We start from the raw sequence: 15,060 nt of genomic DNA, 5'->3' as shown, positions 1-15,060 counted from the left end.
GATATTATTACCCTCTTTCGTGAGAATTGATCTTTTCCTGTTCAATTATTAGCTTTCTAAGGAGAAATGTATAGTGTAATTCTTTAGAGTTTAGCAGGAGGGTACTTTTTGCCCGGGATATTATTAAAGTTTTTCTTGTGAAGTCATTTTTTCTGGTCAATTATTACCATCTTTGGGAGAAATTTACTGTGTAGTGCAAGCAATTTCAGTTAATGGGTACAATTTGCCCGGGATATTATTACCCTCTTTCGTGAGAAGTCATTTTTTCCTGGTCAATTATTACCCTTGGGAGAAATGTAAAGTGTGATTCTATATAGTTTTGCAAGAGGGTACTATATGCCCGGGATATTATTACCCTTTTTCCTGTGAAGTCATTTTTTCCTGCTCAATTATTACCCACTTTAGGAGAAATTTACTGTGTAGTTGAAGCGAATTTAGCTATAGGGTACAATTTGCACGGGATATTATTACCGTCTTTCGTGAGAATTCATCTTTTCCTTTTCAATTATTAGCTTTCTTAGCAAAAATGTATAGTGTAATTCTTTAGAGTTTAGCAGGAGGGTACTATTTGCCCGGGATATTATTACCCTTTTTCCTGTGAAGTCAATTTTTCCTGGTCAATTATTACCCTTTTTAAAGAAATTTAATGAGAAATTTACTTTTCATAGGAGAAATTTACTGTCAGGTTCAAGCGAGTTTAGCTATATTGTACAAACTGCCCGGCAAATTATTACACCCTTTTGTGAGAAGTAATTTTTTCCTGATCAAATATTACCCTTTTTAGGAGAAATTTATTGTGTAGTTAAAGCGAGTTTAGCTGTAGGGTACAATTTGCCCGGGATATTATTACACTCTTTCGTGAGAATTCATCTTTTCCTGGTCAATTATTACCCTTCTCGGGTGAAATGTATAGTGTAAGTCTTTAGAGTTTAGCACGAGGGTACTTATTTCTCGGAATATTATTACCCTTTTTCTTCTGAAGTAATTTTTTCCTAGTCAATTATTACTCTTCTTAAGAGAAATGTATAGTGTAATTCTATAGAGTTTAGCAAAAGGGTACAATTTGCCCGGAATATTATTACCCTTTTTCCTGTGAAGTCAATTTTTCCTGGTCAATTATTACCCTTTTTAAAAGAAATTTAATGAGAAATTTACTTTTCTTAGGAGAAATTTACTATCAGGTACAAGCGAGTTTAGCTATATTGTACAAACTGCCCGGCAAATTATTACACCCTTTTGTGAGAAGTAATTTTTTCCTGATCAAATATTACCCTTTTTAGGAGAAATTTATTGTGTAGTTAAAGCGAGTTTAGCTGTAGGGTACAATTTGCCCGGGATATTATTACCCTTTTTCGTGAGAATTCATCTTTTCCTGGTCAATTATTACCCTTCTCGGGAGAAATGTATAGTGTAAGTCTATAGAGTTTAGCACGAGGGTACTTGTTTCTCGGAATATTATTACCCTTTTTCTTGTGAAGTCATTTTTTCCTGGTCAATTATTACCTTCTTCAGGACAAATACTGTGCAGTTCTAGCTAGTTTAGCTATAGGGTATAATTTGCCCGGAAAATTATTTCCCTCTTCCGTGAGAACTCATTTTTTCCTGGTCAATTATTACCCTCTTTAGAAGAAATTAACTTTGTAGTTCATGCGAGTTTAGCTATAGCGTACATTTTGCCCGATATATTGTTACTCCCTTTCGTCAGAAGTCATTTTTTCCTGGTCAATTATTACCTTTGATGGAGAAATGTATAGTGTAATTCTATAGAGTTTAGCAAGAGGGTACTCTTTCCTCAGGATATTATTACCCTTTTTCCTGTGAAGCCATTTTTCGCTGGTGAATTATTACCCTCTTTAGGAGAAATTTACTTTGAGGTTAGAGCGAGTTTACCTATAGGGTACAATTTCAGGGGAAAATATTACCCTCATTAGTGAGAAGTCATTTTCTCCTGGTCAATTATTACTTTTCTTAGGAGAAATTTACTGTCAGGTTCAAGCGAGTTTCGCTATAGGGTTCAAACTGCCCGGCAAATTATTACACCCTTTTGTGAGAAGTATTTTTTTCCTGATCAATTATTACCCTTTTTATGAGAAATTTATTGTGTAGTTAAAGCGAGTTTAACTGTAGGGTACAATTTGCCGTGATATTATTACCCTCTTTCGTGAGAAGTAATTTTTTCCTGGTCAATTATTACCCTTCTTGGGAGAAATGTATAGTGTAATTCTATATAGTTTAGCAAGAGAGTACAATTTGCCCTGGATACTATTACCCTTTTTCGTGAGAAGTAATTTTTTCTTAGTCAATTATTACCCTTTTTAGAAAAAATTTATTGTGTAGTTAAAACGTATTTAGCTATAGATTACAATTTGCCCGGGACATTATTACCCTCTTTCCTGAGAATTCATCTTTTCCTGGTCAATTATTAGCTTTCTTGGGAGAAATGTATAATGTAATTCTATAGATTCTAGCAGAGGGTACTATTTGCCCGGGATATTATTAAAGTTTTTCTTGTGAAGTCATTTTTTCTGGTCAATTATTACCACCTTTAGGAGAAGTTTACATTGTAGTTAGAGCGAGTTTACCTATAGGGTACAATTTCAGGGGAAATTATTACCCTCTTTCGTGAGAAGTCATTTTTTCGTGGTCAGTTATTATCCCTCTTGGGAGAAACGTATAGTGTAATTCTATATAGTTTAGCAAGAGTGACAATTTGCCTGGGATATTATTACCCTCTCTCGTGAGAAGTCATTTCTTCCTGGTCAATTATTACCCTTTTTAGGAGAAATTTATTGTGTAGTTAAAGCGAGTTTAGCTATAGGGTACAATTTGCCCGAGATATTATTACACTCTTTCGTGAGAATTCATATTTTACTGGTCAATTATTAGCTTTCTTGGGAGAAATGTATAGTGTAATTCTATAGAGTTTAGCAGGAGGGTACTATTTGCCCGGGATATTATTAAAGTTTTTCATGTGAAGTCATTTTTTTCTGGTCAATTATTACCACTTTTAAGAGAAATTTACTGTGTAGTGCAAGCAAGTGTAGTTATAGGGTACAATTTGCCCGGGAAATAATTACCCTCTTTCGTGACAAGTGATTTTTTCCTGGTCAATTATTACCCCTCTTGGGAGAAATGTATAGTGTAATTCTATATAGTTTAGCAAGAGTGACAATTTGATCTGGATATTATTACCCTCTTTCGTGAGAAGTCATTTTTTCCTGGTCAGTTATTACCCTTTTTAGGAGAAATTTATTGTGTAGTTAAAGCGAGTTTAGCTATAGGGTACAATTTGCCCGGGATATTATAACCCTCTTCCGTGAGAATTCAACTTTTCCTGGTCAATTATTAGCTTTCTTGGGAGAAATGTATAGTGTAATTCTATAGAGTTTAGCAGGAGAGTACTATTTGCCCGGGATATTATTAAAATTTTTCGTCTGAAGTCATTTTTTTCTGGTCAATTATTACCTCGTTTAGGACACATTTACTGTGTAGTTCAAGCGAGTTTAATTATAGGGTACATTTTGCCCGGGATATTATTACCCTCTTTCGTGAGAAGTCATTTTTTCCTGGTCAATTATTACCCTTCTTAGGAGAAATTTTCTGGGTAGTTCAAACGAACTTAGCTATAGGGTACATTTTGCGCTGGAAATTATTACCCTCTTTCGTGAGAAGTTATTTTTTCCTGGTCAATTATTACCCTTCTTGGGAGAAATGTATAGTGTAATTCCATATAGTTTAGCAAGAGGGTACAATTTGCTCGGGAAATTATTACTCTCTTTCGTGAGAAGTCATTTTTTCCTGGTCAATTATTACCCTTTTTAGGAAAAATTTATTGTGTAATTAAAGCGAGTTTAGCTTAGGGTACAATTTACCCGGGATATTTTTACCCTCTTTCGTGAGAAATCATCTTTTCCTGGTCAATTATTAGCTTTCTTGGGAGAAATGTATAGTGTAATTCTATAGTGTTTAGCATTATGGTACTATTTGCCCGGGATATTATTAAAGTTTTTCTTGTGAATTCATTTTTTTCTTGTCAATTGTTACCACCTTTAGGAGAAATTTATTGTGTAGTGCAAGCGAGTTTAGTTATAGGGTAAATTTGCAAGGGAAATTATTACCCTCTTTCGTGAGAAGTCATTTTTTCGTGGTCAATTATTACCCTTCTTAGGAGAAATGTACAGTGTAATTCTATATAGTTTAACAAGAGGGTACAATTTGCCCGGGATATTATTACCCTCTTTCGTGAGAAGTCATTTTTTCCTGGTCAATTATTACCCTTTTTAGGAGAAATTTACTGTGTAGTTCAAGCGAGTTTAATTATAGGGTACATTTTGCCCGGGATATTATTACCCTCTTTCGTTAGTAATCATTTATTCCTGGTCAATTATTATCCTTCTTAGGAGAAATGTATAGTGTAATTCTAAAGAGGTTAGATAGAGGTTACTATTTGCTTATTATATTATTACCCTTTTTCTTGTGAAGTCATTTTTTTCCGGTCAATTATTAACTTCTTTAAAAGAAATTTACTGTGTAGTTCATGCAAGTTTAGCTATAGGGTGCAAATAGCTCGGGAAAATATTACAATTTTTCGTGAGAATTCATTATTTCCTGGTCAATAATTACCCTACTTAGGAGAAATTTATTGTCAAGTTCAAGTGAGTTTAGCTATATAGTACAATTTGCCCGGGAAATTTTTACCCTCTTTCGTGAGAAGTCGTTTTTTCCTGGTCAATTATTACCCTCTTTAGGAGAAGTATATTGTGTAGTTCAGGCGAGTTTAGCTATAGGGTACATTTTGCCCGGGATATTAACACCCTCTTTCGTGAGATGTCATTCTTTCCTGGTCAATTATTACCCTTCTTAGGAGATATGTATAGTGTATTTCTATAAAGCTTAGCAAGAGCGTACAATTTGTCCGGGATATTATCTATTTTTTTCCTGTGAAGTCATTTCTTTCTGGTCAATTATTACCCGCTTTAAATGAAATTTACTGTGTAGTTAAATCGAGTTTAGCCATAGAGTACAATTTGCCCGAGGAACTATTACCCTCTTTCAAGAGAAGTCATTTTTTCCTGGTGAATTATTACCCTTTTTATGAGAAATTTACTGTGAAGTTCAGGCGAGTTTTGCTATAGGGTACAATTTGACCGGGATATTATTACTCTTTTTCTTGTGAAGTCATTATTTCCTGGTCAATTATTACCCTCTTTAGGAGAAATTTAGTGTCTAATTCAAGCAAGTATACTTATAGGGTACAATTTGCCCTGGAAATTATTACCCTCCTTAGTGGAAGTCATTTTATCCTGGTCAATTATTACCCTCTTTAGGAGAAATTTACTGTGTAGTTCAAGAGAGTTTAGCTATAGCGTACATTTTGCCCGTTATATTATTACCCTATTTTGTGAGAAGTCATTTTTTCCTGGTCAATTATTACCCTTGTTAGGAGAAATGTTAAGTGTAATTCTAAAGAGTTTAGCAAGAGGGTACTATTTCCCCAAGATTTTATTACCCTTTTCCCTGTGAAGCCATTTTTGCCTGGTGAATTATTACCCTCTTTAGGAGAAATTTACTTTGTAGTTCAAGCGAGTTTACTTATAGGGTACAATTTCAGGGGAAACTAATACCCTCTTTAGTGAGAAATCCTTTTTTCGTGGTCAATTATTACCCTTTTTAGGAGAAATTTACTGTGTAGTTCAAGCGAGTTTAATTATAGGTTACATTTTACCCGGCAAATTATTACACAATTTTTTGAGAAGTAATTTTTTCCTGATCAATTATTACCCTTTTTAGGACAAATTTATTGGGTAGTTAAAGCGAATTTAGCTTTAGGGTACAATTTTCCCGGGAAATTATTACCCTCTTCCGTGAGAAATCCTTTTTTCGTGGTCAATTATTACCCTTTTTAGGAGAAATTTACTGTGTAGTTCAAGCGAGTTTAATTATAGTTTACATTTTACCCGGGATATTATTACCCTATTTCGTGAGAAGTCATTTCTTCCTGGTCAATTATTACCCTTCTTAGGAGAAATGTATAGTGTATTTCTAAAGAGTTTAGCAAGAGGGTACAATTTGCTCGTTGTATTATTACCCTTTTTCTTGTGAAGTCATTTTTTTCCGCTCAATTATTAACTTCTTTAAAAGGAATTTACTGTGTAGTTCATGCTAGTTTAGCTATAGGGTGCAAATAGCTCGGGAAATTATTACCATTTTTCGTGAGAATTCATTATTTCCTTGTCAATAATTACCCTTCTTAGGAAAAATTTATTGTCAAGTTCATGTGAGTTTAGCTATAGGGTACAATTTGCCCGGAAAATTCTTACCCTCTTTAGTGGAAATCATTTTATCCTGGTCAATTATTACCCTCCTTAGGAGAAATTTACTGTCAACTTCAAGCGAGTTTAGCTATAGGGTATAAATTGCCCGAGAAAATATTACCCTCTTCCATGATAAATCATTTTTTCCTGGTCAATTATTACCCTCTAAGGAGAAATTTACTTTGTAGTTCAAGCGAGTTTAGCTATAGCGTACAAAGTGCCCGGGAAATTACCTTTTTCGTGTGAATTCATTTTTCCCAGTTCAATTATTACCCTTTTTAGGAAGAAATTTTCTGTCAAGTTCAAGCGATTTTAGCTATAGGGTACAAATTGCCCGGGATATTATTACCCCCTTTCATGAGAAATCATTTTTCCCGGGTCAATTATTACCCTTCATACGTGAAATGTATAGTGTAATTCTATAGATTTTAGCACGAGGGTACTTTTTGCTCGGGATATTATTACTATTTTTCTTGTGAAGTCATTTTTTCCTGGTCAATTATTACCACCATTAGGAGAAATTTACTGTGTAGTTCAAGCGAGTTTAGCTATAGTGTACAAATTGCCCGGGATATTATTAACCTCTTTCGTGAGAAGTCATTATTTCCTGGTCAGTTATTACCCTTGTTATGAGAAATGTATAGTGTAATCCTATATAGTTTAGCAAGAGGGTACAATTTGCCGGGATATTATTACCCTCTTTCGTGAGAAGTCATTTTTTCCTGGCCAATTATTACCCTTGTTAGGAGAAATGTATAGTGTAATTCTATAGAGTTTAGCAAGGGGGTACTTTTTGCCCGGTATATTATTACCCATTTTCCTGTGAAGTCATTTTTTTCCTGGTGAATTATTACCCTCTTTACGAGAAATTTACTGTGTAGTTCAAGCGAGTTTATTATAGGGTACAATTTGCCCGGGTAATTATTACTTTCTTTAGCGAGAAGTCATTTTCTCCTGGTCAATTGTTACTCTTCTTAGGAGAAATTTACCGTGTAGTTAAAGCGAGTTAAACTATAGGGTACAATTTGCCCGGGATACCATTACCCTCTTTCGTGAGAAGTCATTTTCTCCTTGTCAATAATTACTTTTCTTAGGAGTAATTTACTGTCTAGTTCAAGGGAGTTTACCTATAGAGTACAATTTGCCCGGGATATTATTACCGTCTTTCGTGAGAATTCATCTTTTTTCTGTTCCATTATTAGCTTTCTTAGGAGAAATGTATAGTGTAATTCTATAGGGTTTAGCAGGATTGTACTATTTGCCCGGGATATTATTAAAGTTTTTCTTGTGAAGTCATTTTTTCTGGTCAATTATTACCACCTTTGGGAGAAATTTACTGTGTAGTGTAAGCGAGTTTAGTTATACGGTACAATTTGCCCGGGATATTATTACCCTCTTTCGTGAGAAGTCATTTCTTCCTGTTCAATTATTTCCCTTCTTACGAGAAACTTATTGTCAAGTTCAAGTGAGTTTAGCTATAGTGTACAATTTGCCCGGGATATTATTACCCTCTTTCGTGAGAAGTCATTTTCTTCTTGTCAATTATTACTTTTCTTAGGAGTAATTTACTGTCTAGTTCAAGGGAGTTTACCTATAGACTACAATTTGCCCGGGATATTATTACCGTCTTTCGTGAGAATTCATCTTTTTTTCTGTTCCATTATTATCTTACTTAGGAGAAATGTATAGTGTAATTCTATAGAGTTTAGCAGGAGGGTACTATTTGCCCGGGATATTATTAAAGTTTTTCTTGTGAAGTCATTTTTTCTGGTCAATTATTACCACCTTTGGGAGAAATTTACTGTGTAGTGTAAGCGAGTTTAGTTATACGGTACAATTTGCCCGGGATATTATTACCCTCTTTCGTGAGAAGTCATTTTTTCCTGGTCATAAATTACACTTCTTAGGAGAAATGTATACTGTAATTCTATAGAGTTTAGCAAGAGGGTACTATTTGCCCGGGATATTATTACCCTTTTTCCTGTGAAGACATTTTTTCCTGGTCAGTTATTACCCTTTTTAGGAGAAATTTACTGTGTATTTCGAGCGAGTTTAGCTATAGGGTACAATTTGCCCGGCAAATTATTACCGTCTTTAGTGAGAAGTCATTTTCTTCTGGTCAATTACACTAGTTAACAAATTTAAACTTTTTGTTTGTTACATGAGAAAAATCACCTGATCTTAAGGGAACTTTTTGCTCTGAATTCAAATATGCACTTGGGTTCTCTCCATCACGCACAGTTTTACCGTAACAGAGGGATTTTCGTGAAATTCCCTCAAAAATTTCCCTTTTTCAGATATTTTATTCCCCTAGCTCCTGTCTCCTTACATATAGTAACATAGAAATTATACCTAAGTATACCTTGATTTATGTTTAATAAACCCTAAAAGTTTCGTAAAAATCGCTTTGTTCTTTCTAGAGAAAAAAATTATATTATTATGTATACTGTGTGCACTGTTTATTGCACCTGATAGTAATGCTTTCAGATCTCCTGAGTTGGGATAAAAACGATTTGCTTTATTACTACAAACACAGACATAAAAATCAATATTTGCAATAGTCATCAACACACTTGTATTGCTCTCTGTAAATTAGAAACGTGTATAAAAATAGAATGTACTTCCAAAGTATATTTTTTTTAAACGTACAGTACAGTATATGTGTATCTTAATACATATATATACAATTCTCCAAGTTTTTTCGTTTTGTTGATGAAATGGTTATCAATATTTGTTATCAAATGTAACAGAATGCAAAAGAAAGAATGAATGGAATTCAGACTCATTGTTGACAACAATGAACCAATGCAGTCTGAATTTTCCACTACGGTATCGTTTCCCCCCTCCCCCACGCATTTCTTTTTTCTTGTGTTCTTGACACCTGGTGAGGGAGTTTACAGTGTAATTCTATATACTTTAACAAGAGGGTACAATTTGCCCGGGATATTATTACCCTCTTTCGTGAGAAGTCATCTTTTCCTGGTCAATTGTTACCCTTTTTGGGAAAAATTTATTGTGTAGTTAAAGCGAATTTAGCTATAGGGTACAATTTGCACGGGTTATTATTACCGTCTTTCGTGAGAATTCATCTTTTCCTTTTCAATTATTAGCTTTCTTAGCAGAAATGTATAGTGTAATTCTTTAGAGTTTAGCAGGAGGGTACTATTTGCCCGGGATATTATTACCCTTTTTCCTGTGAAGTCAATTTTTCCTGGTCAATTATTACTCTTTTTAAAGAAATTTAAGGAGAAATTTACTTTTCTTAGGAGAAATTTACTGTCAGGTTCAAGCGAGTTTAGCTATATTGTACAAACTGCCCGGCAAATTATTACACCCTTTTGTGAGAAGTAATTTTTTCCTGATCAAATATTACCCTTTTTAGGAGAAATTTATTGTGTAGTTAAAGCGAGTTTAGCTGTAGGGTACAATTTGCCCGGGATATTATTACACTCTTTCGTGAGAATTCATCTTTTCCTGGTCAATTATTACCCTTCTCGGGTGAAATGTATAGTGTAAGTCTTTAGAGTTTAGCACGAGGGTACTTATTTCTCGGAATATTATTACCCTTTTTCTTCTGAAGTAATTTTTTCCTAGTCAATTATTACTCTTCTTAAGAGAAATGTATAGTGTAATTCTATAGAGTTTAGCAAAAGGGTACAATTTGCCCGGAATATTATTACCCTTTTTCCTGTGAAGTCAATTTTTCCTGGTCAATTATTACCCTTTTTAAAAGAAATTTAATGAGAAATTTACTTTTCTTAGGAGAAATTTACTGTCAGGTACAAGCGAGTTTAGCTATATTGTACAAACTGCCCGGCAAATTATTACACCCTTTTGTGAGAAGTAATTTTTTCCTGATCAAATATTACCCTTTTTAGGAGAAATTTATTGTGTAGTTAAAGCGAGTTTAGCTGTAGGGTACAATTTGCCCGGGATATTATTACCCTTTTTCGTGAGAATTCATCTTTTCCTGGTCAATTATTACCCTTCTCGGGAGAAATGTATAGTGTAAGTCTATAGAGTTTAGCACGAGGGTACTTATTTCTCGGAATATTATTACCCTTTTTCTTGTGAAGTCATTTTTTCCTGGTCAATTATTACCTTCTTCAGGACAAATACTGTGCAGTTCTAGCTAGTTTAGCTATAGGGTATAATTTGCCCGGAAAATTATTTCCCTCTTCCGTGAGAACTCATTTTTTCCTGGTCAATTATTACCCTCTTTAGAAGAAATTAACTTTGTAGTTCATGCGAGTTTAGCTATAGCGTACATTTTGCCCGATATATTGTTACTCCCTTTCGTCAGAAGTCATTTTTTCCTGGTCAATTATTACCTTTGATGGAGAAATGTATAGTGTAATTCTATAGAGTTTAGCAAGAGGGTACTCTTTCCCCAGGATATTATTACCCTTTTTCCTGTGAAGCCATTTTTCGCTGGTGAATTATTACCCTCTTTAGGAGAAATTTACTTTGAGGTTAGAGCGAGTTTACCTATAGGGTACAATTTCAGGGGAAAATATAACCCTCATTAGTGAGAAGTCATTTTCTCCTGGTCAATTATTACTTTTCTTAGGAGAAATTTACTGTCAGGTTCAAGCGAGTTTCGCTATAGGGTTCAAACTGCCCGGCAAATTATTACACCCTTTTGTGAGAAGTATTTTTTTCCTGATCAATTATTACCCTTTTTATGAGAAATTTATTGTGTAGTTAAAGCGAGTTTAACTGTAGGGTACAATTTGCCGTGATATTATTACCCTCTTTCGTGAGAAGTATTTTTTTCCTGGTCAATTATTACCCTTCTTGGGAGAAATGTATAGTGTAATTCTATATAGTTTAGCAAGAGAGTACAATTTGCCCTGGATACTATTACCCTTTTTCGTGAGAAGTAATTTTTTCTTAGTCAATTATTACCCTTTTTAGAAAAAATTTATTGTGTAGTTAAAACGTATTTAGCTATAGATTACGATTTGCCCGGGACATTATTACCCTCTTTCCTGAGAATTCATCTTTTCCTGGTCAATTATTAGCTTTCTTGGGAGAAATGTATAATGTAATTCTATAGATTCTAGCAGAGGGTACTATTTGCCCGGGATATTATTAAAGTTTTTCTTGTGAAGTCATTTTTTCTGGTCAATTATTACCACCTTTAGGAGAAGTTTACATTGTAGTTAGAGCGAGTTTACCTATAGGGTACAATTTCAGGGGAAATTATTACCCTCTTTCGTGAGAAGTCATTTTTTCGTGGTCAGTTATTATCCCTCTTGGGAGAAACGTATAGTGTAATTCTATATAGTTTAGCAAGAGTGACAATTTGCCTGGGATATTATTACCCTCTCTCGTGAGAAGTCATTTCTTCCTGGTCAATTATTACCCTTTTTAGGAGAAATTTATTGTGTAGTTAAAGCGAGTTTAGCTATAGGGTACAATTTGCCCGAGATATTATTACACTCTTTCGTGAGAATTCATATTTTACTGGTCAATTATTAGCTTTCTTGGGAGAAATGTATAGTGTAATTCTATAGAGTTTAGCAGGAGGGTACTATTTGCCCGGGATATTATTAAAGTTTTTCATGTGAAGTCATTTTTTTCTGGTCAATTATTACCACTTTTAAGAGAAATTTACTGTGTAGTGCAAGCAAGTGTAGTTATAGGGTACAATTTGCCCGGGAAATAATTACCCTCTTTCCTGACAAGTGATTTTTTTCTGGTCAATTATTACCTCGTTTAGGACACATTTACTGTGTAGTTCAAGCGAGTTTAATTATAGGGTACATTTTGCCCGGGATATTATTACCCTCTTTCGTGAGAAGTCATTTTTTCCTGGTCAATTATTACCCTTCTTAGGAGAAATTTTCTGGGTAGTTCAAACGAACTTAGCTATAGGGTACATTTTGCGCTGGAAATTATTACCCTCTTTCGTGAGAAGTTATTTTTTCCTGGTCAATTATTACCCTTCTTGGGAGAAATGTATAGTGTAATTCCATATAGTTTAGCAAGAGGGTACAATTTGCTCGGGAAATTATTACTCTCTTTCGTGAGAAGTCATTTTTTCCTGGTCAATTATTACCCTTTTTAGGAAAAATTTATTGTGTAATTAAAGCGAGTTTAGCTTAGGGTACAATTTACCCGGGATATTTTTACCCTCTTTCGTGAGAAATCATCTTTTCCTGGTCAATTATTAGCTTTCTTGGGAGAAATGTATAGTGTAATTCTATAGTGTTTAGCATTATGGTACTATTTGCCCGGGATATTATTAAAGTTTTTCTTGTGAATTCATTTTTTTCTTGTCAATTGTTACCACCTTTAGGAGAAATTTATTGTGTATTGCAAGCGAGTTTAGTTATAGGGTACAATTTGCAAGGGAAATTATTATCCTCTTTCGTGAGAAGTCATTTTTTCCTGGTCAATTATTACCCTTCTTAGGAGAAATGTACAGTGTAATTCTATATAGTTTAACAAGAGGGTACAATTTGCCCGGGATATTATTACCCTCTTTCGTGAGAAGTCATTTTTTCCTGGTCAATTATTACCCTTTTTAGGAGAAATTTACTGTGTAGTTCAAGCGAGTTTAATTATAGGGTACATTTTGCCCGGGATATTATTACCCTCTTTCGTGAGAAATCATTTATTCCTGGTCAATTATTATCCTTCTTAGGAGAAATGTATAGTGTAATTCTAAAGAGGTTAGATAGAGGTTACTATTTGCTTATTATATTATTACCCTTTTTCTTGTGAAGTCATTTTTTTCCGGTCAATTATTAACTTCTTTAAAAGAAATTTACTGTGTAGTTCATGCAAGTTTAGCTATAGGGTGCAAATAGCTCGGGAAAATATTACCATTTTTCGTGAGAATTCATTACTTCCTGGTCAATAATTACCCTACTTAGGAGAAATTTATTGTCAAGTTCAAGTGAGTTTAGCTATATAGTACAATTTGCCCGGGAAATTTTTACCCTCTTTCGTGAGAAGTCGTTTTTTCCTGGTCAATTATTACCCTCTTTAGGAGAAGTATATTGTGTAGTTCAGGCGAGTTTAGCTATAGGGTACATTTTGCCCGGGATATTAACACCCTCTTTCGTGAGATGTCATTCTTTCCTGGTCAATTATTACCCTTCTTAGGAGATATGTATAGTGTATTTCAATAAAGCTTAGCAAGAGCGTACAATTTGTCCGGGATATTATCTATTTTTTTCCTGTGAAGTCATTTCTTTCTGGTCAATTATTACCCGCTTTAGGTGAAATTTACTGTGTAGTTAAATCGAGTTTAGCCATAGAGTACAATTTGCCCGAGGAACTATTACCCTCTTTCAAGAGAAGTCATTTTTTCCTGGTGAATTATTACCCTTTTTATGAGAAATTTACTGTGAAGTTCAGGCGAGTTTTGCTATAGGGTACAATTTGACCGGGATATTATTACTCTTTTTCTTGTGAAGTCATTATTTCCTGGTCAATTATTACCCTCTTTAGGAGAAATTTAGTGTCTAATTCAAGCAAGTATACTTATAGGGTACAATTTGCCCTGGAAATTATTACCCTCCTTAGTGGAAGTCATTTTATCCTGGTCAATTATTACCCTCTTTAGGAGAAATTTACTGTGTAGTTCAAGAGAGTTTAGCTATAGCGTACATTTTGCCCGTTATATTATTACCCTATTTTGTGAGAAGTCATTTTTTCCTGGTCAATTATTACCCTTGTTAGGAGAAATGTTAAGTGTAATTCTAAAGAGTTTAGCAAGAGGGTACTATTTCCCCAAGATTTTATTACCCTTTTCCCTGTGAAGCCATTTTTGCCTGGTGAATTATTACCCTCTTTAGGAGAAATTTACTTTGTAGTTCAAGCGAGTTTACTTATAGGGTGCAATTTCAGGGGAAACTAATACCCTCTTTAGTGAGAAATCTTTTTTTCGTGGTCAATTATTACCCTTTTTAGGAGAAATTTACTGTGTAGTTCAAGCGAGTTTAATTATAGGTTACATTTTACCCGGCAAATTATTACACAATTTTTTGAGAAGTAATTTTTTCCTGATCAATTATTACCCTTTTTAGGACAAATTTATTGGGTAGTTAAAGCGAATTTAGCTTTAGGGTACAATTTTCCCGGGAAATTATTACCCTCTTCCGTGAGAAATCCTTTTTTCGTGGTCAATTATTACCCTTTTTAGGAGAAATTTACTGTGTAGTTCAAGAGAGTTTAATTATAGTTTACATTTTACCCGGGATATTATTACCCTATTTCGTGAGAAGTCATTTCTTCCTGGTCAATTATTACCCTTCTTAGGAGAAATGTATAGTGTATTTCTAAAGAGTTTAGCAAGAGGGTACAATTTGCTCGTTGTATTATTACCCTTTTTCTTGTGAAGTCATTTTTTTCCGCTCAATTATTAACTTCTTTAAAAGGAATTTACTGTGTAGTTCATGCTAGTTTAGCTATAGGGTGCAAATAGCTCGGGAAATTATTACCATTTTTCGTGAGAATTCATTATTTCCTGGTCAATAATTACCCTTCTTAGGAAAAATTTATTGTCAAGTTCATGTGAGTTTAGCTATTGGGTACAATTTGCCCGGGAAATTCTTACCCTCTTTAGTGGAAGTCATTTTATCCTGGTCAATTATTACCCTCCTTAGGAGAAATTTACTGTCAACTTCAAGCGAGTTTAGCTATAGGGTATAAATTGCCCGAGAAAATATTACCCTCTTCCATGATAAATCATTTTTTCCTGGTCAATTATTACCCTCTAAGGAGAAATTTA

The sequence above is a fragment of the Thermobia domestica genome, chromosome 4, assembly GCF_964235325.1.
Source record: "Thermobia domestica chromosome 4, izTheDome1.hap1.1, whole genome shotgun sequence".
Lineage (NCBI taxonomy): Eukaryota > Metazoa > Arthropoda > Insecta > Zygentoma > Lepismatidae > Thermobia > Thermobia domestica.
Note: the sequence above shows the minus strand (reverse complement) of the source record.